The following is a 25,445-nucleotide window of genomic DNA, read 5'->3' as shown; positions in this document are numbered from 1 at the left end:
AGGATATGAGTTTCAATCAAACTCTTATTTAGTTACAGAGTCTGGTTAACACCATTGATACCTGGAAACTTGATCTGGGCAAGGAAATCATATCCACACCTAAAAGAAGTTGCAGGGCATGGAACATAACTGTGGGCACACAAGTAGAAGGAGATGCATGCCTGGAGAAGCAAAGAATGAAATCTGACTGCACAGGCCGAAGTGTGAAAGCGAGGAAAGGCTAAAAGGATGTTGCTCTGATTTGGCTTTATTCTACTCGAATGACCTGGGTGGCTTATTATTATTTCAGGATTGTAAGGATTTAATCCGTTCACTAAGGTGTGCTCAGAAAGCTAAAGAACAACTTGATTTTTCACCACAAGGTATCCTGAAATATGTATCTTCAATGGGGCTTGAAATTTACTAAAGTTTGGTAACCACTCTTCAGATTTTGACAACACTGCCCGTACCGGTATCTGTCGCATCATGTGCAAGGTTTTTCACCAAAATGAAATTGATAAAATCATACTTGCGTTTCACAATGGGTCAGGAAAGATTCACGAATCTAGCCATTCTATCGAAAATGAAATAGCATCAACTAGATTCTGATAATATAGTTGCGACTTTCGTTGCTACCAAAGCAAGGAAGGTATCATTCTGCATGTTGGTGGAACATAGGCTAATAGGGTAGTGGAGCTACTGTCGAAAGTAGTTTCACGTTTCAAGTAAAGGCAATAAAAATAAAAAAGTACCAAAAGAAAATGAAATATTTGTTTTACTTCCCACAGTAATGCCGGTTAGGCTAAAGGGAACGGTGATGATGAGAAAAGAATGAAAAGATGGAATGAAGAAAGTGGGAGGAAACGGGAGAACTCCGAGAAAACCCACGAGCACGATGTTTGTCCATCACAAAGTCCGGGACCCCAAGCACCGGAGGTGAACGCTTTACCACTGAGCCACCGCGTCCCCAAAAGTACCAAAAGAATAATAAAAAACTGTCAAGATTTATCAATTGACTGGTGGTAGGTGGTAATGAAAAATAGGATGGTGTAACCCATAGTAGAATTCTGTGCTTATATATTATATTTAATCTATAATATCCCCAATTATTCAATATATTCAGGATTTTTTTGTTATAATATATTCTAATACTAAGTATGTTAGTAAATGGTAATGGAAATAGTCATAAGTAACAGAATATAAACATGACTGAATTATTAAATACAAAATTATATAATCATAAAACAAGAGCGAAATCTAGAAACAGTAGAACAAAAGAGAATCAGGAAAGAAACATTCCAGTGTTTAACTATTCATTGATATTTCGGCAAAAGCAACGGAACTAAATAGATCGTACATTATCACTAGAGAGAAACCGAATGTTAAAGTGAATGGGGCTAATTGTAGGAAGAAAAATCTAATCAAATAAAACCCATCTAACGTAAATTCAGACCGGTGAGAAACCATGAATAAACTTAACCATATGAGAAATTGTTCAGGAGAAACACCAAAAGGCGAGAACCGAACAAAAGTATTCTAGAAAACATAGAGCTTACATTTAAAAATCGCATCGGTTATATTATTATTTGCAATTTTTGCAATACCAGCTCATTGATACGTTTTGTATATAAATTTATTTGTCTCTCAACATTAGGAACATTACTTCCACTATTCCATCTAATTACAGTACGCCTTGGTACTACGATGGTATAGGTGTAGGATAAATTCTGGATTCTTGATTGTTACGTTTTGTTTGCTCTTAAGATTATTATTTCTGTTGTGGGTTGTAGTTTGCGTTACACTTGTATCCCTAATCCTTTTTCTATTGTGTCCTTTGTTTAAAAATGAATAAAGAAGAAAAATATGCAATGATAATCGTGGTCTAGTTTTATTTGTAGATACCAGCCTGTAGGCTGTTCTAAGCATTTAAAAAATAGACAGGGATGCTAATGTCAACCCTATTTGTTTAATATATCCCAGATTATAATGATCTAAACACATACACACCAAAAGGAATGGGGGAGGAGCAAACAAAAAGAATGATTATGTAAATGAATGTCAAAAATAGAAGTGTATAAATCACGGTTGTTTGAAAAGGGGCCCCAACATACTTCACTGGCCCCGGGCCCCAGTTTGCCTTACGCCGCCACTGCCTGAATGCGCAGAAGACAATGATGATTATGCATCTGAGGCTGCTATGCGAGATGGAAAATCTTTGGACGGAATTAACGGCAAGAGTGATAATGACGCTGCAAACACTTTGTGTAAAAATTGTTTGTCATATGCAGGGAAAATTTCCTACCAATTTCTATGTCAATACTGTTTCAATTTTCAGTAAGCTGTCCTGTTCATTCCAGAGTAAAAAGTTATTGGCTATTATTTATTTAGTGTTTTAGTGTTCAATAATAATTATAAATTATTCTCTCGAGAGTTTATGTTTCTGGAAATCCTGTGCTTTGCTGTTTGATTAAAACTTGCTGTGACATCAAATTTTCAATGACCAATGATAAATCAAAGCTTGTAAAAAATATGAAGTAACAATGAATTTGCAACTGCATAACGCAATGAAATAGGTTTATAGTCTGAGGGTCCTCCATGGTAACCGCGGCTTAGTCCCTAGTATACCCAGTTCGCCCCTGAGAAATTCAAAGTGCTCTTCTGAACTCCTTTTAGCAATTCTAGAAATTTGTTGTAACAAAGTTTGCACCACATTCCAAGCTGTACAGTAACCAATTTCTTTACTCTGTATTTTGAAACGGGAGATGTGACCAGAATAATATCTAGCATGACAAAAGACAGTAGAACATTTTCGAATTTGGACAATTGATTTATCATATTTCTGGCCCCAAACCGAAGCTTCCATTCGACATTCCAAATTTCCATTCATAGGAAATATATACGATAGAGATACTTCCACCTCACTGAATATCTTAGCCCCTATTGAGAAACAGTTTCTAAATTTTTTGGCGCTTTATTAAAAAAACACAATGCTAAGTAAACTAAACTAAACTCCGTGGCACAACAGTCCCGAAGGGCTATGGCTCGCCAGCAGACTTACTTCAAACTCTGGGGTGCGTAATCAGCGTAACGACACCTCAATCCTTAATGTCAGCTTTCTAGACCAGAGTCCGCTACCTCTAAATTAAGATAGCTCCCGAATTGTCCGCACGTCCCTCATAATGCAGTTCCTCCTCAGCCAAAATCCGAACCAGTTCCTCGTTCTCCTCTTAAAAATATCTAATATCCTTCCTTTTCCCCACAATTTCTGGCATCTTTTCATTCGATTTCCATTTAGCACAGCTAATTTTTCTCCTTTTTTCTCCATGCCCACGTTTCGAAAGCCTGCAATTTTTTCATCGCTTTTGCATAATGTCCATGTTACTGCCCCGTAGAGTACATATTGGAATCAGTAAAACAAAATCTCAATATTTAATTGGAAGTTTGTTTAATATAAAGATTAGCTAATAGTGGTTGAAAAGAAAAATCTGACGTCTTTAGAGTGTAAAAATAATTTTGCAATACATGTTTTTTCAATAATCCGTTTTGATTTTCTTTCATGCGTCTCAGGGGTATCAACTTTGCACATTATTTTAATTAAACAGAAGTGAAATTTTAATTGTTAATGATAATTCTGAGCTTCTAAACACCTCATTAACCACACGATGTACTGTTATGTTGTTGGTATCATAATGAGGAGCTTGGTCGTTTTTGTACAGTATCAATTTTTAAGTTTATTAACAAATTTGTATTTATCAGTTCTCTCGAATACTATGCATAAGCTTTTACAATCACCCACATTACTGTTAAGCTAAATGATAACTACCGATTGATATATATATATATATATATATATATATATATATATATATATAGATAGATAGATAGATAGATAGATAGATAGATACTTAACAGTGATGTGGGTGATTGTAAAAACTTATGCATAGTATTCGAGAGAATTGATAGACAAATTTGTTAATAAACTTAAAAATTGATACTGTACAAAAACGACTAACCTTCTCATTATGATACTAACAACATAACAGCATATTGTGTGGTTAATGAGGTGTTTAGAAGCTCAGAATTATCATTAACTCTTAAAATTATTCCACTTGTGTTTAATTAAAATAATGTGCAAAGTCGATGCAGATGTCAATCGCTAGTTGACAACATGCTATACAAAATGATGTGCTTGTGGTTAGTTTCCATGTATATTCTTCGAGAAAATCGGAAAACTAAAAATAAAATTTTATGGTGCTAAAAAGTATCCCGTTCAGTGTTACTATTATTTGGTCGTTTTTATTGTTAGATACTATTGTTTATTTATTTGTGTACTGTATACGTAAAAAATGCACTGTTAAATATCAGATTGTATCTATTGGTGTTTGTGTTCTAACGGTGACACTCATATTCCAAAGAATGATACAGATAACTGTTAAGCACATACTACTTATAAGAATGAAGTCAAGCAATAATTAAGGAGTAGGTTAATGGCGAGAGTTTATGTTATATTTCAGAAAGAAAACTGTATATTCGGGCCTATCAAGTAAATTAAAAAGAGAAGTATCACAGAAGGTATAATTTCAAAAGTTCGTAGTACAAGCAAAGTGACTAGATTTAATTTAAGAAATTTCTCTATTCGCTACGATGAAATTATTTCCGCTCTTCCTACAAGTTATGCAACTCTAACGAACGTTTGTGAATAAATGGCTGCATATTGTGTAGGCGACGCGTTCCTTCATTGACTTGTGTAAAGTTTATTATTATTATTATTATTATTATTATTATTATTATTATTATTATTATTAGTAGTAGTAGTAGTAGTAGTAGTAGTAGTAGTAGTAGTAGTAGTAGTAGTAGTAGTAGTGGTAGTAGTGGTAGTAGTAGTAATAGTAGTGGTGTGGCACACGCTATTTGTGATTTTGTTCTTTGTAATCCTGGTTACCAATAGTGCTGAAAACTATAAAAAAATTTGAAATGACTAGACCCGTTTAGGAAAAGAATAATTAAAACCGAAATACGCTTTTTCGTGGAAAAATGTAATAATGTTGCTTTATTCATTTATTTGAACTAAAAAATAATTCTGCTCCTCGTATTATTTACATTTAAAAGATTGTGGCTGATTTGCAGCGATCAAAAAAGAATATTTTCATTAAGAAGTTTTCAAAAAAAAAAAAAAAAAAAATGGCACAGGAGATGGATAGAGGAGTAAAAGCTTTGTGTCACCTGGCTATCGTATGGGTTACAAAGTCGAAACGTTTAAAGTGTGTGAGATACGTTATTTTCTTGGGAAATATGCAAAGATACATATTTAAAAGCATTAGTCGGAAATATTATTGTAATTTTAAGAAAATAAAAAATGTATTTTGTTATTTAAAGCAAATAAACGACAAGAAAAATTAACAAAATAAGTGAATCCTCAAGACCTCATAGTGCATCTCTTCTTTCATTGTTTTCCTTCTAATCCATAAACATCTGTGATATAGGTCTATAACTTTTCTAATCTAAGAAGAACTATGCATGGTATCAAAACGGAACGCAATATTATTACCGGTATCCGGTGATATAATATTGTCTAATACAGTACTTTTGCAATTAATTAGTACCGGTATTAATCATATTCATTGCGACTCTCCCGTAGCTGGTGTAAATATTTTATGTCTAGATTATCCTATCTTCGATCTCGGTAGGAGTATGAAGGTATTTAAAACATCAGAACTGAAAAGAAGCTTAATAGCTCACAGTAAACAACTCAATATTGGTCAAGTTTAAAACTTAACATGCTACTACCCATTATCTAAAAAATAGTATTTACATAATTATGCTCGATAAAGAAGCTACCCGGAGAATTTCAGTTTCCTCGACCTTTACTACGACATATAAACGTAGTCATTAAAGCGAGAGTAGCAAAGGTTGTACTATTCGATTCGATCGTCATTTGTGTCTGTCAGTTGGTTCCATAGTAAATCTCGCAAAACTTGCCAGATTATAATGAAATTCGGTATGTATTTTGGCTTAACTTGCAGAAATAATTCTTCTCTTTCGGGTTTCAATTCATTAAAAATAAGGAGATAAAACATATCCCATATTACAGGTTTGTATATATCCATTTTTCAGTATGAACTACATCAAAAGTATTCGATTATGACTAAACACAGTGTATAGTTTCTTTGAGTTAAATTTTTTCAAGGGAGGTTCGGAGGAGCCAAAGACATTTTGTCCCTATTGTCGATGGGACTTTCCTGTTGTAGAACTTTGAAGCCATTACTGTTACCTAAGAACACAATGTAAGTAGTAATCGACAGGCAAAGATGAGATGAATCAATGTAATATTATTTTTTAAAATAAATATTCTTGAAACACATCTTGCAAAAACTCCATATATATTTTTACACTGATGAAATAAATAAAGGCGTAGGAATTCAATTATTCGTCTTATAAAATTAAAAGATGTTGGCGATATTTATTCTATAGTTCGCTGGGAAAATCTAAGCTTCCTTTCCACCCAGTTTAGCTTGCTCGGAGCTCTGTCGGGGATCCCTACCTCAGTTGCTTAGCCTGCTTAGGGCCTCTGTAACTCTTAACCCCCTCACTGCTTGCTTCAGAGCACTGAAGTTTCCTACACCATCTAATTAGCTTGCCCGGAGCTCTGTAAAAATCATGTCTCAAGACTGCAAGGTCTTGGGCTACCATTTTCCTACCTCGCATTAAGAAAAAGTTATATTGTTGTATTTTTGTAAGTATTGTTATATTATATTTAATATATATATAATAAAAAACAGTAATAAAAGTCAAGTCCAACGTCTAATTTACTTAATCTATCTTTACTTACCCCTTCAAAGGAAAGAACTTTACATGATAGAGACGTTACCCGACACAACCTATGGGACTGCACGATATTTAGGTTTGGAGTCACTAATCTATGATATAGAACCATAGGAAAAATAAAGTGAACACACTACCACTGGTTTGTCTTAACCTCGCTTGACTACAGTAGGCAAATATGATAGGACCTATACCTCCGAACAAAATATTTAGACTGAACTTAAACGGTTGAATTTCAGTGTGGCTTATAATATTATCAAGGTAAAGATATCATTTGATTTAAAATACTTAAAATGAGCTCCTTTGTAGCTAAGTGGTTAGCGTATGTGCCTTTGGCGTGGGAGACCCGGGTTCAATACCCAGCGGGAGCTCATATGGTTCGTATCTCACGTTAAACTGTAGGTGTAGATGTCATATAGTCTTGTCGCTAAAAGGAACACTAAACTTAATATCCAATCAAAAGAAATGGATCAAAATTAAATGAAAAATCCATCTTTTACACAGCAAAGTGTATTGCGTAACGGTTATTCTTCAAATCTTGTTTTGATTCGTTCTGTTTTGTGTGTTTTTCGTACTACATCACATTATAGTAGCATTGGGAATGTTAGGCAAACTTTGTAAATAGATTCGTAGCTTCATTGTAATTCACTTACTACATTGAATTGCGTTAAAAGGTGTTCGTTATAGCTGTCAAGGGGAGAATTACAAGATGCACTTTAACTTTCATTTAAATATCTGGTTAACTCACATGCTAGATGTTTACATCAAATGAAATATGGAGCAAGAAAGTCATAAGTACTTAATCAATTAGGACACTTTCTTACTCTCCGGAGAAATATAGAGAAGATTTATCATCTATTTCGAGTGGATATTTTCGTATGTTTAAGGAATTTCAATCTGAAAGTTTTGTATATGTATATGTATCCGTAAGTGAAAGGGATATAAAGCAAGGAAGTTTTTCATTTATATATAAACACATATTACAGATATATCATTACTTTTTTATAATTTAAGAATAAATAGCAGTGTCACGTGTATACCACATAAAAGAGTTTGGTTTATATAACATATTTTCTTAATTAATATTGAAGCCGGAGGTGGTAGTAGATTTCTACCACTTCTTGTTTCAATAGAAGGTTTAAAGGTAGCCTATATAATTGGCAGAGTTGGCGTGGGTCAATGGAAACTTGACCCACCACCCATCATGACCCACTCTGACCCACGACCCATTACGACTCACCACCCACCATGACCCACTCTGACCCACCGCGACCCACTATGACCCACCGCCCACCGTGATCCACCACCCACCATGAACAACTGTCATCCACTGTGACCTACTCTGACTCATCAAAATCCATAGTCATCAACTCTGAACACGATTCACGGCCTCTTCTGTACTGACTAAAGAGTTTACACTTGTAATAATACAAAACTGTGCATTGTCACTAATCGGAGTTTGAATTTCTAGTCAATCGCTCAAGCACCCCTCTGTTACAATAACGTTGGATCTGGCCTTTACAATATCAAATGTTAAAGTGTTTATCAGTGAGGAAATTGAAGCACTTCGAGCTGGGGGGAAATTAGTGTGTGCCTAAAATATACTTCTACTAAGAGAGTATTCTTGCAAGTGTTAATTTCTGAACGCATTCCAAAAGAAACTTCTATTCACAGAAAAATACTCCTGTACAATATGGAAAACGTTATGGTTTCTCAGTTCACAGTATTTTTCTCACATAAACCCATGGATATATGAATGAAAGTAGAAGTTAAGACTGAATCCGTGATAACATTTAAAGTCAAAGTTCTTTAGAAAACATATAAATTTGATTTTCATTACCCGTAATTCTTAAATAAAATGCTTGACATAAATAAATAAAAATAAAATACCTGTCATTACTTTCACATGTTTACATTAAAAATATCTTCTTTTATTCTTTAACATTTATATTATTGGCGTAAAATTCGAATAGAACGAGAATATAAAAGCAAGAATTTTTAAAAATACGAAGTCCTTATAGAAAACATGAATTATTAACTTCAATATATATTCTCGCATTACAAAATTGCTTTCAAATATACTCTATAACATGAAACACGAATAATACGATTAATATTGTGTTTTTCAATCATAGGAAAACACATGAATAGTATAAAACACAAATATCAAATAATACACATAAGTTCAAATACTTTAGGATTAATTTGTTTGATACCAAAACAGTGGCGGCGTAAGGCAAACTGGGGCCCGGGGCCAGTGAAGTAGATCGGGGCCCCTTTTCGAGTAATCGTGATTTATAAACTTCTATTTTTGACATTCATTTACATAATCATTCTTTCTGTTTACTACTCCCCCCTTTCCCATTGGTGTGTGTGTTTAAACCACTTAATTTGGGTGACATTCAGCATCCCTGTCTATTTTATTAACGCTAAGAACCGCCTTCAGGCTGGTATCTAAAAATAAAACCGGACCAGAGCTATCGTTACATATATTTTTTATTCATTTTTAAACAAGAGACACGATAGAAAAAGGGTTAGAGATACAAGTTTAACGGAAGCTACAAAGAATCCAAAATTTATCCTACACCTAAGTTATCCTAGTTTAAACGTGTACTGTAATTAGATAGAATAGTAGGAGTAATGCTCCTAATAATATATTTAGAGACAAATTTATGTGCAAAATGTAACAATGAGCTGATATTGAAAAAATCGCAAATAATAATATAACCGGCGCGATTTTTAAATGTAAGCTGTAAATGTAAGCAAGTTTTCTAGAATTTTCTTGTTCGGTTCTCGCCTTTGGTGTTCCTCCTGTACAATTTCTTATATGGCTAAGTTTATTCATGGTTTCTTACCTGTCTGAGTTTACACTACAGGGGTTTTATTTAATTAGATTTTATTCCTGCAATTAGCAACATTCACTTTAACATTCGGTTTCTCTCCAGTGATCACACACGATACTTTTTTTATTTTTTATTTTTATTTATTTATTTATTTTTTTTTACCGAAGTATCAGTAAATAATGGCTAGATTAGATTTCTCTCCTGCCTGTCATCATTTATCTTTTACTAGGTTTCTCTTCAGTGATAATATACGATCTATTTAGTCCCACTGCTTTTGCCGAAATATCAGTGAATAGTTAAGCACTGTATGTTTCTCTCCTGCTTGTCTTTTTTACTATTGTTTCCATATTTCACACTTGTATTATGATTGCATCATTTTGTGTTTAATAATTCACTCATATTTATATTCTGTCACTTATGACTTTCTATTACCATTTACTAACATCCTTAGTATTAGAATATATTATAACAAAAAATCCTGAATATATTGAATAATTGGGAATATATCATACGTTAAATATGTGAACACAGAATTCTATTATGGGTTGTACCACCCATCACCAGTCAATTGACAGATCTTGACGGCTTTTTATTATTCTTTTGGTACTTTTATATTTTTATTGTCTTAAGTTGAAACATGAAACTACTTTCTATGCTATTTCCACTACGTTAATAGCCTGTGTTCCACCAGCATTCAGAATGTTATCTTTCTTGATTTGGTTGCTGCGGAAATCTCAACTATATTAGATTTTATTTCATTTTCAATAGAAAGAATGGCCAGATTCGTGAGTCTTTCTTGACCAATTGTGGAGTGCAAGTGTGATTTTATCAGCTTAATTTGGTGAAAGACCGTTCACATGATGCGACAGATACGAGCAGTGTTATCAAACTCTGAAGAGCGGTTGCAAAACTTTTGTAGCTTCAATCCTCAGTGCATAAAACCCCTTCTCGCTATCTATATCTGTTGTATAGTGATCAACGTAAAAACCGGAAATGGTTGATTTCTACTACTTTCGGTTTGAGTATTCCCTCCAACAACGAACTCAATTCCTAACTTTTGTTCTACTTATTGACCATTTCGGTTGTGATTCATCAAGTAGTTCTTGGGATATTTTGTCTTCCGGAAGGACGAATACACTGTTAGAGTTTTAGTAAACCAAATTCATTAAAGATCACGACAAAACGAACTTCTGTAATACTTACAAACTCGAGACTAGTACCTTCGAAATATTTTTTGTCGTTGATATATTTTCCATAGATTATATACATCTGGTATACAAAACTTAAATACGAAAGTAAATTTCATATTCTGTGTCACTCCCAAGTGTCGTAGAATGGTGAAACTTAAACCATACATGTAATGTTATAATGTGACACAGGAAACAATAGAAAGAAACACATGATTAGAAGAACAAAAATGTCGCACTTATACAGAAGCAATAACTTATACTGAAAGCACTGCGGCTCATGATGTCCCCCGCCTGTAATTACAGAAGGCCATGGTTCTTAAAAGGATGTGTAATCACCACGACCAGCAATGCATGCTTTACCAACGTGCTTCTATGCTGTTCACAAAGTTGGTGATGAATTGTTGTGGTATGGAATTCCATTACCAGCGATGTTGACAACTGCTAAATAGTCCTTTGTGTATCTGAACGTCCTGCAAGACGTCTCCTTATAGCATTCTAAATGTGTAATATAAATTGGGGGAACCCGCAGAACAATTCATTCACAGCACATCATCTCCTTCCAAGAACTCCGCCATCTGAGCTGTTTGATGCGGTCGTGCATTATCATCCATAAAGAAGAAGTTGGGGCTGACTCTACCTCTGAAAAGATGCTCATGAAGGAGAAATACAATGTCATAATAACATTGATCGGTGAGTGTACCATGTTTAAAAATTAGGAGGTCTGTATGCCCGTACACTATTATGGCTACCACACAAGAGCACCTCCATTAAAATAATAGTGTTCGAAATGTTCCTAGATTTATTGCGTGTTCTCACTTCTCGCCAGATAAGTGTATGTCTAGAATTTTTACTCAGATTGAATGTGTTTTCATCGGAGAAGAGAACGCGACCTTACTCGTTCCTCCGGTTTCAACCTTTATCACCATAGAACGAAAACCGTAACAGATAGCGAAGAAGAGGTTTTCTTGTAAACGATTCGGAGTCTCAAGACAACGTATCATGACTATCCCGAACACTCTACCAAAACCAAAAGTGGTTCAAATTCAATATTAATTCCTGTTTCAATACTCAAATCCACAGAACAACAACAGTAAGAGATATTGAGATGCGGGTTCCTGCAATCGATTTACCACCTAAAAAATAAGTTCCATCTTCTTTATTAATTAACTCTCTAGCTGTTGAAATTAACAATTTAAGGTTTCAACAATTATCACCACAGAACAAAAGTGCTAAAAGATAGCGGCAAGCGGTTTTCTGCAATCGATCCAGTGTCTCAAGAGAACATATTGGCACAATATCCAACAACCTACCAAAACCGGAAGGGATTAATTTTACTACTACGTCCGGTTTCAATACTAATTTTTAGAGCAACAACGATAAGAGATATCGAGATGCTATGTTTTTGCAATTGATTCAGCTTCCCAACAATACACCACGTTCTCTGTTCCTCTATTAAAACCGAAAGTGGCTCAAATTACCCATTTCCTGTTTCAACCTTTATTGCCATAAAACAAATATGGTATTAGATAGCAATAAGATGTTTTCTGCAAACGATTCAGGGTTTCAAAAGAATACTATCACTACTCAAAAGAATACTAACATTTTATCCAAACCGGAGGTGGTCGTATTTTACTACTGATTTCCGTAGAGCAAAAACGGTCAGTGCTATGAAGATGTGGGTTTTGCACTTGACTCGGGTTTTCAAAAAAAAAAAAAAAAAAAAAAAAAAAAAAAAAAAAAAAAAAAAGGTTCCGCCTTCTCCAATAACCCTATATTGAATCCGGAAGAAGTTCAAATGAATCATTTTGGATTTCAATATTTATTGCGACAGAACAAGAATGGCAATAGGTAGCGATAAACAATTTTCTGCAATTGATTTCGAGTCTCAAGAGTACATACCATCACATCCCTTAACATTATCAAAACCGGAAAAAGTTGAAAGGGCCTGTGACACATCCATAAGGTGTCTGGGCCGCAACAACCGATTTTGATGAAACTTAGTAGACTAATAGGACACCTTGCAAAACTAACAAAGTATTAAGAGAGCGTAACAATAAACTATCAGGCCTATTGTCGCGGTCTATTGGAACACATCAGTGGGATGCAGCCATCTATGCTTCAAAAGAAACTTGCAAAATCATAGACCATAGGGTTACCTATATATAGTTAGTGCGGCCATGAGACGAGACCTTTGGGGTTGTCTCATCTCGTCGCGTGAAACAGTCTCGTCACAAAAAGTATAGCCCGGTTCCAATTAGGAATGGACAAAACCGTTTTTTATAAAACCGAAAACCGATTTCTAGAGAAACCAAAATCCAAAAAACCGACATTTCGCTTTTCTTCAAATCCGGCCCGGTTTTCACAAAACCGGTTTCATTTCCTCCAAAACCGGTTTGTTTTTTCACCGAAACCGGGTTCGTCCTGTCCAATACGGTTCGTTTTTTTCGTCGAAACCGGTTTCGGTTTTCTCAAATAACCGGTTGGTTTCTCACCAAAATTGATTTCTGTGAGAACTTTTGGAAAACATAAAACTAGTTCTGTGGAAACGGAATCGAGTTCCGGAGAGCAACGGATACTATTCTGGTCAGAAATAGAACAAATTAAAAAAAAAAAAAAAAAACAGGAACTGCGTTTGAAGAAAACCGAAATTGGATCCGGTGAAAAACCGAACCTGCTTTGTAGAAAATGGATAACCGGTTTCGGTGAAAACGGAACTGATTTCGGTTAAAACCGGTTTCGATTAAATATCGGGGTTTTGAAACTTCTCAAAACCATGTTTCGGTTTTCCTAAAAACCGAAAACAGAAAAACCTGTCTTTGTGCCTACCACTAGTTTCAATAGATCGCGACTATAGGCCTCATAGTTTATCCTTACGCTTTCTTAATACTGTGTTACTGTTATGCAACATTGATGAGTTACAGTACTTGATATCACTACGACCCGAATATGGCGACTATTAACTTTAACTATATGACTTCTACACAGGTGTAAGGAAAATGTACGACTGGGAAGCCAGACAGAGTGCCGTAACTAGAGGGTGGTATCCAGGGGCAGACCACCTCCAACATCTTCTCACCTCAGTTGCTTGAAAACGGTCGCCTTTGAGTTTAGTTTTTTTTTTTCTTGCAGTACGTTATAATCGTTATATAGTTCAATCCAAGCAAGAGAAAAATATTTCGCAGTCTTCACGTTTACGAGATTTGCTCATGCGCACAATTATTTGCGCATTCTGCGCAGGTGCAAACAATTCGTTTTAATTTCGTTTTAAAGCTATCATGTATCTACTATGGCTTGCAAAGTTTGCTTGATCTCGGTGGAGCCGAGATATCACGACAAATATCATCTTTAATGAATTGACTGTATCTCAGAAACTACAGCTGTTTTGACAAATGTCTGCTAGTTACGTTAGTTTTGCAAGGTGTCCTATTAGTCTACCAAGTTTCATTAAAATCGGTTGTTGTGGCCCAGACACCTTATTGATGTGTCACAGGCCATTTACCTAGGTACTATTACTTCCGTTTTCAATGCTGATTTCTGAAGAGCAAAAACGGTGAGCAATATGGAGATGCAGTTTTCTGCAATGGATTCAGCTCCCAAAGAGTAGGTTCTATCTTCTCCCTTAACTCTCTATACAATCCGGAATTTTTTCAAATTAACGATTTCAAGCTTCAACTTTTATCACCAAAGAAGAAAAAGTAAAGTATAGCAACTGAGATTTTTGATATGGATTCAGCGTCTGAAAAACAAGTTCTATTTTTGATCTTATTAATTTATTTCAACTAGTAGTTATAAATGTACTACTTCAAGTTTGTGTATTGAATTCCCATAGTTTGTTAGTCTACTGTATTTTCGCACACTGTGAAACGAGACTCACTTGTATATAATTATATTTATTGGAAATGGGGGAGGGAAGAGATCCTTGTATATTAGATAAGTAGCCTGACATTAAGCAAGTAGAAGCAATATAAATACTCGTTTTAAGTAAAAATTGTTCTTTGATACATACGTATTATGTATGATGATGGTTTCAAAATGAAAGAGAATTCAGAACACACAAAACTCAAATTGAGAGGCATCAAATTTCGCAAAGCCAATAAGTACGTAAATTTAATTTCATCAGATTAAATAAATATTATTATTTGGTCTACTTACATAGGATTGATTATCTTTCTGTTGCGTAGTTAAACATTGATCAAGTTCCTAGAAATCTTGTCCTTCTCCAACATTTAGTAGCATACTGTTTTCTGCAATAAAAATTAATATATTTTATTAAATTTTATTTGAATTTCAAAACCATATGAATAAAAATTAATTAAACAATATCATTCACTTCATTTTCCAAAATTCTGTGTACACACACACACACACACACACACACACACACACATATATATATATATATATATATATATATATATATATATATATATATATATATATATATATGTACATATTTCAGAAATATATTGCACTCTTTTGTTTTGTTTAAGGGGACCAGTGGTTCAGTTCACCTCTGGTGCGTCTGATCCTTGGTTCGATACCAGTTCACGCCAATCGGGTTTTGTGTTGCACAAACATTGTGTGCATGATTTTTCTTCAGGTTCTCTGTTTCCTCTCCTTTCTTCATTCCACCATTTTCATTCATCCGCATTATCACCGTCTCCTTTATCCTACATGGTATAATATTTCATTTTCCTTTCATTGTTTTTCTTTAAGGTCTCATGTCTATACCTCTACATGGTATTGATAAAAGAGGAGAAAAAGTCGAAACAGAAAGCATGTATCTAATTTACATGTCAGCAGATTGGCATTTTATCTTTATAGTTGTCATCAATACTGTATCTAACTGGTTCATATTAGCATTGCTACCTGAAATAACTTGAACTAGAAAAAAGAAATCACTGAACCAAGCAACGTTTATTTTAAAATAATAACTGTGTGATAGTTTCGCCAACTAACTCAAGATATTGATTTCATCAGAGACTCAGTGTTTGATGAAGCCAGTATGTTCAGTTATGGGCGAAACTATCACACAGTTATTATTTTAAAATAAACGTTGCTTGGTTCAGTGATTTATTTTTCTAGTTCAAGTCACCAATTCTGTTTTATGAAATATTTCAAAATAAAGCTTTAAAAAAACTCTAATTTACTCAATTGATGTTAGGAGATCAGTAGTAAGGGAGTCAAATTATGAGACAAGATTGAAGACGATACGGAACATTTAGTTCCATGTACTGTTTTTCCCATTATTTTTCTAGGATAATACCCTACAATCTTAAAAAAAATGACATAAAAAACATATTTATTTTTTCATATTAGAAAATAAAAGAGGAGTAGACACTGTTGATGAGTGTTTTGAAAATTCTCAATAGATACTAGAAGACAGACATTGTTTGATGTTATGGAAGCTATTTTGTCTGGCTAAGACGCTGAATATTAGTAATATGACAGCTTTGAAGGAACATTCAGACCTAATAAAGTAAAGTCTATAAATATTTTGTGTAAGTTTCTTCTCGTTTACGGTAATTTAATATGTATGTTAAAACTTCTTTTCCCATCCATTATCTTTACAAACGATATTTAGAAGCATACGGCATTTCTGGATATTCAATAGAACATGTTAACTTAGTCAACTCTGTAAGTCGGCCATGTTTCCAACTTAGCTTCATTTTTCGAAATAATCCTGCATTTTCCCATAAGACATGTACAGTATAACTTATTATTCTGTAAGTTGTGACATATGACTCGCTCGGAATTTTGCTGCAGTGAAGCATTGCTATTCCTATGCTGTTAATGTTCAAATTACCACTGTGTATTGGGCACCAGCTACAAATTCAATTCTGTATAATTTCTTTTTCATTCATATAAATTACTAGCGTCAATTATCCGTTTCGTTGAGTTTAAAATGAGAAAAAAATAGTAATATATTCCGTTAGTCAGTCACTTTCTACTATTACTGAATCGCTCTCTGATGTTGGTCATTGTCAATGATTTTTATACAGGGTACCCAAAAGTAGGTATACACCCCTGCATGGGTCAAGTATAACAATCTAGTTTATAGGTTTATTTGCTTCGGCTCTTCCGAGCTTAAGATGTAAGTAAAAACACATTGAGAACAAATAATAAAGAAACTAAGTCTACCTGATGGATAACAATAAGAAATGATATATAGTGCAATGAGCTGATCAGTACTATATACCTATTTTTGAGCCACCCTGTATATATTCTCCCCTTCCCCAAGTTGCGTGCTTAAATTTGGATTTAAACGGCATCGGAAGTGTCACTGTTCATTTCAGCGACTCTGAAACCCATATATATATATATATATATATATATATATATATATATATATATATATATATATATATATATATATATACAGTGGCGGATCCAATGGGAGGGCTATAGGGGCTGTAGCTCTCCCTTGACGCTCAGGTATACACTGGATAAGATTAGCTTCAATCCTGCTTTACACGGCAAAATATGGTTTAGCCCCCTTGATCATATCCTGGATCCGCCCCTATATATATATATATATATATATATATATATATATATATATATATATATATATATATATATATATATATATATATATATATATATATATACACCCTTCCTCCAAGCTACACAGGCAAAGTGGAATGATAAAAACTATCCCAGGCCTAAAATTCATCAATGTTGAAAATTTGTTCGAGATCGGTCAGGTGGTCAAGAGTTGTCACAAATATAGTCACTGGGTGTCAGAACATTTTTCACTGTTATTATACTTAGGAAGTAATGATGACACTGGTCACCGGGTCACTTGGGTAAGAATTTTGTCCGGGTCATTTAAGGTTAGGTCTTGCTTCTCAGATCCGGTTTGAACCAAACAGAACCGGTGACTCGGAGAGACTCTGCGATTCAGACAGATTCGATTACCCAGAAGCAGATGAAATACCAGCTCTACAGTATTCCTGCAGGATTTTATAGTGAATCAGTGATTTCTGTTACTCAAACTCAAATATTAAGAGTCTTATTTCAAGTGTGACATCTCTTAATCAATATATCATATCTTAAATATTTCAAATATAATTGTTTATTTAGTCATCTTCCCGAAATAAAAAGTAGTGCAGTCGTTTTGAATACAGACTACATGAAAATATTTAACATATAGGTATGGGCACGAGCAAGTTCGAGCGAGTTTTCTCTGAAACTCAACTCGACTCGAAACAGGCATCTTTGGGCTCGACTCGAGAACCCGGCTCGTAAAATTTCATCCAAGTCGACTCGAATTCGGTTCGGGTTTCGAGTCGAGTTGAGCCAAAACGAACCAAATCGAGCTAAATTCTGTGTGCAGTTTCAAGTACTCTCTTCAAGTATCCTACATAGACTATATAATCATCAATGACTATATAGACCACTACTACAACTTCTTCTTCTTCTTCTTCTTCTTCTTCTTCTTATTATTATTATTATTATTATTATTATTATTATTATTATTATTATTATTATTATTATTATTATTATTATTATTATTATTATTATTACAACACCATATATAACCATGAAAGAAGCCGGTTTGTATCTAAATACTAAAAACTAGTTGACTACCGATCTCGGTAGTCGAGAAGTCTTCAGGAAGCAAAGACACCGTTCACGAGGTTCTGGGTTTGAGTTCCGGAGGAGCAAATATTCGGGCTCAAGCCAAAAATTCTTAAAAGTTATAGGACAAGGGCCAAACATGTTCAAAACTGCTCGGCTCGGGTTTAGGGTTGTCAGCAGCTCGAGCGGCTCGGCTTACAGTTCATTGACTATCGAGCCGAACAGAGAAGTAAGCCAAGCCAACAGTTTCATCCAACCGAGCTGGCTCGAGCCGCTGGCTAATCTGAGCTGAGTCGGTGGCTCATCCCAACCGAGCCGACTCGAGCCATTGAGCTAAGCCGATGGCTGATAGTAACCGAGTTGGCTCAAGCTGCTCGCTCACTTTAACCGAGCCAAGCAGACTGACATCACTACCCTGGTCGGGCTTCCGCTTGGGCTCAAAAATTCGACCCTGTAGGTCTCAGCCTTGGTGGTAAGAACTACAGTATGTACCTTGGTGGTAAAGACTACACAGTTGGTGCTCACGACATTTGAAACTGACTCGTTACAAAAGTCTATTGTCGTCTCGTTATCGAGACGAGACGAGATGCGAGTAGTGTCCTCTGTCGTAAGCAACACTAAAAGTATTCCATATTATTGCTTACATTTCTCATAGCTTTCGCTTTTCAATCTAATTTCAAAACGAGTTAAAACGAGCTGAACGAGCGAGCCAGTTATCAAACTCGACTTGACTCGAAACTCGACCTCAAAACAGTGACTCGGCTCGGAACTCGACTCAAGAAAATTACCTTTGACTCGACTCGCAACTCGACTCAAATTCTACTCGAATTTCGAGTCAAGTGGAGTTTTAGCTCGACTCGTGCCCATCCCTGTTAACATAACATTGTTTGGACTTAGCGGTATCTTTCATATTTCACGCGACAAATTTTATGGGCTAGCTCGATCAATTTTTGACGATCTCTCATAAGAAAAAGATGTAGCTTGTCATTTCAAAGATTCTCTGTCTTTACATGTCACAAATATTGTATTTATCTCGCAATGCAGTACTTTTACGGTGTCCCAGTGGTAGAGTGCTAACCTCTGGTGCAAGGGGTCCCTGGTTCGACCCCAGGCTATGTGGGGTTGTGGTGGAAGTATCATGTCCGTCGGTTTTCTCGGAGGTTTTCCATTCTCTCCCTCTTTAATTTATTTCATAATCATTCAGTTTTATTAATGCCCAAAAACGTGGGACGTAAAACTACAAATTTCATTTCATTTATTTTATAAACACAAACGCATGTGCTCAAGTGAAGGTGTAAGAAAGATTATTTCATTGTCACCCATCACAGTACGCAATCCAACAATACTCTTATGCATTGCTTGGTTGCCCATACGTCATAGTAACTATACCAATTTTAATGATAATGAATTGGATAAATTTTGGAATATTATTCCTCAACATCATCATTAATCTAAGATCACTTTAGTCACAAACTTTTCCATCAGTGTCTCCTTTCACTGTTCAAAATTTTAATGTTGTCAGATTTTGGTTGTGACTTATACATGGTAAGCGGAATACAAAGTATTTGCATAAGAGCTTAAACGAGGGGAAACTCAATAATACGCTATATGTTTGTAGCTTTAAAAACAATCTCAATTTTCTTGATTTGACATTTACAAGCGAGTTTTGGTAAGTTTGTGACTGGTCAAGGAAAGAATAACTTCAATGTGATTAAAATTTTAGGAAAAAAGTTCTTACCGTGGGTGGATATATTTTTTTAAACAACTAGTTTATATAGGCCTAATGTTACTAGAAAAGATACAGTACTTACAGGTAGAATAGTACATTTGCGAATGAATTGCGTGTATAGTGAAGAGAGTAGGATCGATATAAAGAATATTAAAAAGAAACTCTGATTAATTGACGTTGAGAAAACACAGTTCACGAATATTTGTAAATTGTATTGAATATTAAAGTTAAGGTATGTGTACGTTATCTACACATAAGAATAAATGAAGTTCAAGATTTGTCTGCGATTTAGTTGGAATTTGTTGCTTTTTGTCCTTTACCCAGGATTACACGCAAATTAAAACTATTTTCTCTATCATTTAGAATACGGATTGGTAAGGTCGTATCTTGTGGTTGGGATATGCATACGAAATGTAAAATGTTTTTCTAATATAAAATTCAAAATTAAATAACTTACGAGAATTGATTAATTAGTTGCAACTAATTATTTGCATGTGCCGAAATATAGGGCTATTGCTTAATGAGAGATCCGAACCACTACTCGGTTTTTTATTCAAGACAAGCGCTCCCACTTGGGTTTGAATCCTTGACCACAGGCATTAACCATTTGACTATGAAGTTGCATTTTAAACTCTGTGAATTTGATCTTAAAACTAATTAAAATTTCGAAATCGTATGTTATCAAATAAAAAGTGATATGTGATATTATCCTATGTTGATAACTTCAGGATCCGTAGATCAAAAGTTAAAAACCTGTAATGAAGCCCGATTTAATTTTCCTGATTTCACTAGACATATACGAAGGAAATTGTATTTATTCATTTATTTAACTTATAGATACAACATCGAAAGCCATTCCCACTGCAATAAACGACAACAGAAACAAAAGTGTGAAAAGGGAGCAAGTCGGCTACAGCCGCAATTTAAAGATACGCTACCTGTATTCATCTAGCCGAACAGAGAACATAGCAGTGACGACCTTACCGGGTAGGCCGGATAGGCACGGGCCTACCAAAAAAGTTTGAAAAATATATGAACGGTAAAAGATACAATAAAGAGTAAATATATTTTTTGCTATTCATGTTAATGGTAGATAACTAGTTAACAAATAGCATCAATCATTACTGTAAAAGTAATTTCCTACTGTCATTAATCAATCAAATGTGTATATGTATCCATAAGCGAGGGAGCAGGCCTACCCAAAATTAAAATCCTAAAGCCCCCCCCTGGAGAACAGGAGTGTCTCAGTCATAATTGTTGGCAGCGAATTTCGATTTCATTTCTGGAGCAAAGAATGTGTATGTCGCACAAGACATCACTGTGAAATAAGACCTAAAATAGCTACAATTTACCATAAAATGTTTTGAATATTTTGATTTTAACTATGTATTTTTTTTAAAAAAATCATTACTTAATTCCTTGGAATGGAATGCAATAACCTATTTCCGTGGGAGTGGTATTCCAATGTTCTATTGAATGTCATTTCCATTTACAAAAACATTATTTTAGAATACTAAAACTATTCCCTTTTCCAAAAAAGTGGCCTTCAAATGGATCCTTATTAGAGAGACTATAAAAATGACTAATACTAATTTATTCTTGTAAACTTTGAAAAGTTTTCGGGGGAAAGGGGAGGGAAGAAGGTACCTGACTAACTATATTCTTCTTTACTACGGCCTTATGGAAAACAAAACTTCATCGAACTTACTACCTAGGTAGTAATGCTTTCAGACAGAGACATGTAGATTTTATCCAAATATGTTTTTGTCTCAACAGTCCTTGAAGTTTTTCAATAAAGCCATTATTTCCTCAATGTATTACTTCACTTTCGACGTTTTAAACAAGTTCACAAAATACGCATGTTCAGTACACGTAGTTCCGGGGACGTGGCACAATTCTTAAACTGCATTGAACTTCAGTCTTAAAGTGCAAAGTCCCTGAACGGTAGAAGTCCTAAAAATTATCTAGCTGTAAGTCCTAAAAAATCGGTTGAAGCGCTACCATTGCATCCCTACCAAAAATATTGTAGAAACAGCGAATACTCCATGTTTTATCGGATATTTAGTTAGGTTTGTGGTTTATACTTTTTATTTATTGGCGTTTTCAGTGTATTTTAGGATGAGATCTTCATCTAGATCGAATCAGAAACGATTGAATAAAGTGAAGCTATACGAAGCTGTTCACAATTAATAAATAGAGAGATTTCTAAAAATTGAAAGTACATATTTCTACCACAGTGAAGACAATTCTGCCCTATCTAAAACGTATTCTGGTCATATTATTATTAATATTTTCTATTACAAGGGCCATGTCAAAAACAACAAACAAACAATTCAATGGCAGGAGAAGAAATTTATTGTGATTGATATACAATTATACATAACTTGGCTATTTTTTGACACAGTCACAGTCGCACAAGCTTCCGTATACCCTTTGTGTAAAAATCAGCTGGTTGTGAGGAGGGCTGGGACTTGAGGGGTATGACTGAATAGTCCTCATCGAAATCTTTAACTTGTCTTAATACAAGCAGCTGTGTATAGGCGAGTGTTGCTATGAACCGGAAGAATTTCAAAACGTAACATTCCTCTCCACCCATTTTGGATAACACGTCACAGATTATTCAGTGTTTGGCAATACCCATCTGGTGTAATTGTTCATCTTCCTTCCAAAAATCTCATAAGAATCACATCCTTTTGGTCCCAAAACACGATTGCCATGACTCTTCTGATGTCTTAGGTCCAATTTCTTCGCTTCAGGAGAACCAAAATACTGCAATTGCATTCACTGCTGCTTCAACTCCCCAGTGGCGTACGATATCCAGCTTTCATCCTCTGTCATTGTGTGAGAAAAGAGGTCTTATCCATCTTCCCCCAGTCGAACAAAAAATCACATGCGCATAGGGAATTGTAAGCATCTGTCAGCATTTTTGGCACTCACCTCGCACACATTTTGTGATATTCCAGTTTATCATTCACAATTCAACAAGTCGGGCACTATTTTTGCAGAGACTTCTGGAAATTCTTTGCTGAGTTCAATTTTTGTGAACCGCGATTGGATCTCACTTTCTTATTAACGCGTTCTGCCAGATCGTCCATCTGAACACAAGGCCTTCCGCTATGCTCTTCGCCATGAACATTTAAACGCTCACTTTCTGCACCATTGTCTGATCTTCGTCTCACTCATTACTGTCGGTCCGTAAATGGCACACAATTCCCTATAGATGTCAGCTGCATTTTGTTTTTTGGCGTTTAGAAATCTATGACAAATCTCACTTCACATTTGGGGGGATTTCGTAATACAGCAGCCATTTCACCTTATTGCTACTCGCAGGTATGCAATTCCACTGGGATGATTCTATCTCTGTTGCAAGCACAGAATACTAAGACACACTCCTGCTCATGATCAACCTCATGAGTGTTGCCAAAGCAGCGTAAAAAAATTATCAGCTCTTTTTTTGACATGCACCTTGTATGGGTTAGCTATAGGACAAAATTTCCTTTTCTAATAAAGATATGCGTATTTCTGATGGCACAGTCCATTGTCAAATAAGTCTGACTTCTGAAAATATGACTTTTGGTGAGGCTTTGACTTCATTTACGAAGTAAGTTTTTATTTTATTGATGGAATTTATATTTTAAAATAACCTGCATGTAGAAAAATCTATGCTAATTCATTCCTACAATGAAGTAAGGTAGGTCTATTTTGTATAAGTCACATATAACTGCAGAATAACAAAATCAGAAAGACTAAAAGGTGTTGAACCTTTTGCGCACGAAATGGCGTTAGACTGATGTCTTAGTCAAATCCCAGAGTATATGAGTCGCAGCGGATCAAGGTTAGCACAGTTTGATAGCTGTTAAAGGTAGTAGATGTGCAAAAAGTGTTGGAATTCTTATAATCAGGCGTAAAATATTGCGTTGTGAAAATGAATGAATTTTCTAGAAAACTGCGCCAAATTTTACAATTTTGGTTCGATAAAGAGGAAAATGTGCAGGCATGTGAAGAAATTTCTACTGTTTATGGGTAAAATACTACATTAAAAGCAACAGTCAAAATATGGTTTAGTCTCTTTTGTTCTCGAAATTTTGATATCCTAGATGCTCCTCCTAATGGGCGACTAATCACAGCCAAAGTAGAATATATTCTTGCAAAAATGGAGGAAGACCAGCATCAGGTAGAAGGAGGCATCTAACAATCTTGAATTCAATTCCATGCATTTCTTTAAATGGGAGTAAGTCCAAATGCAGTACATGAAATAGGGCACTGTCACTTTTATTTCTAGCTAACTATAAAATGTAAGAAATTATTAACCAATTCTCCTTTCCACATAAAGCAAAACTGGGCCACGGTGGACCAGTGGTAGAGCGTTCACCCCTGGTGTGTGGAGTCCCTGGTTCGATCTCAGCTCGCGCTAAGTGATCTTTGTGGTGAACAAACAACGTGTGCGTCGGTTTACTCGGAGTTCTCCCGTTTCCTCCCACTTTCTTCATTCCACTATTTCATTCATTTCTCATCATCACTGTCTCCCTTACCCTCAGTGCATACGTATTCGTAGGACGTTAAATTAAATATTTCATTTTCATTTTCATGAAACTAAACTATTTCCACATTTCCTTGGATTGTTTTAAAATTTTGATAATCAAGTTTCGGAATTTCAAGTCTTAATTGATTAGTAGTCTGTGTGCTCTCTTCAAGAGAGTTCTACTTGATTGAGTTCATACAATTGTAATACTCACTTCTACATCTGGTGGAAAACTGTCATCTGTAACGAAGCCAATGGATAGACCAAGATCACGCGACGTCACAACACTGGGCTTGTTAAAAAAAAAAAATAAAAAAAAAATGGAGAGCCAAGTCAGTCAGGGGCAGTGTGTTGTTGAATAGTCATATGATAGTGCACTTCACATTGGAAACATAAAATGGGAGTGATTTTACGGCATTCTGTATGTTTAGCCTCGAAAATACATAAATAGTTAATTTGGACAAAGAATGGTGAATGAAAGCATTACGCCATTATTTTATGAAATTTCGTGCCGACAATGTAACGTTGGAAAATGAACCTTAAGGCATCGACCAAACAGTATGTTTAGATGAGTTCAGGAATATTATGAAAGCGGACCTTCGTAAAAGTGTTCGTGCAATTGCAGACGAGTATATTTTGGCGCACAATACACTATACTGCTGTTGTTCGACAGCTCCATGCAATTTGCAAGGTGAAGAAAGTTGGACTCATAAGTGCCACATGAGTTAATACCGTCCAGCAAAGATCGCCGTCTGTATATGTGCAATTCTCTTAGT

The 25,445-nt window shown here is 35.1% G+C and overlaps 1 long non-coding RNA gene across 2 annotated transcripts in view; it reads right to left on the bottom strand.

Annotated features, from left to right (window-relative positions):
• The window catches only part of LOC145664597 (uncharacterized), a 506,108-nt gene that overhangs the window by 269,773 nt on the left and 210,890 nt on the right, over positions 1-25,445 (bottom strand). For both annotated transcript variants that reach the window (XR_014127473.1, XR_014127472.1), the window contains exon 2: positions 14,987-15,078. This is a non-coding gene — a long non-coding RNA (uncharacterized LOC145664597). The remainder of the gene's footprint in view (positions 1-14,986; positions 15,079-25,445) is intronic.

The sequence above is a fragment of the Thermobia domestica genome, chromosome 11 (genome assembly GCF_964235325.1).
Source record: "Thermobia domestica chromosome 11, izTheDome1.hap1.1, whole genome shotgun sequence".
In the NCBI taxonomy this organism is placed as follows: Eukaryota; Metazoa; Arthropoda; class Insecta; order Zygentoma; family Lepismatidae; genus Thermobia; species Thermobia domestica.
Note: the sequence above shows the minus strand (reverse complement) of the source record. Positions and strands in the feature narration are given on the sequence as shown.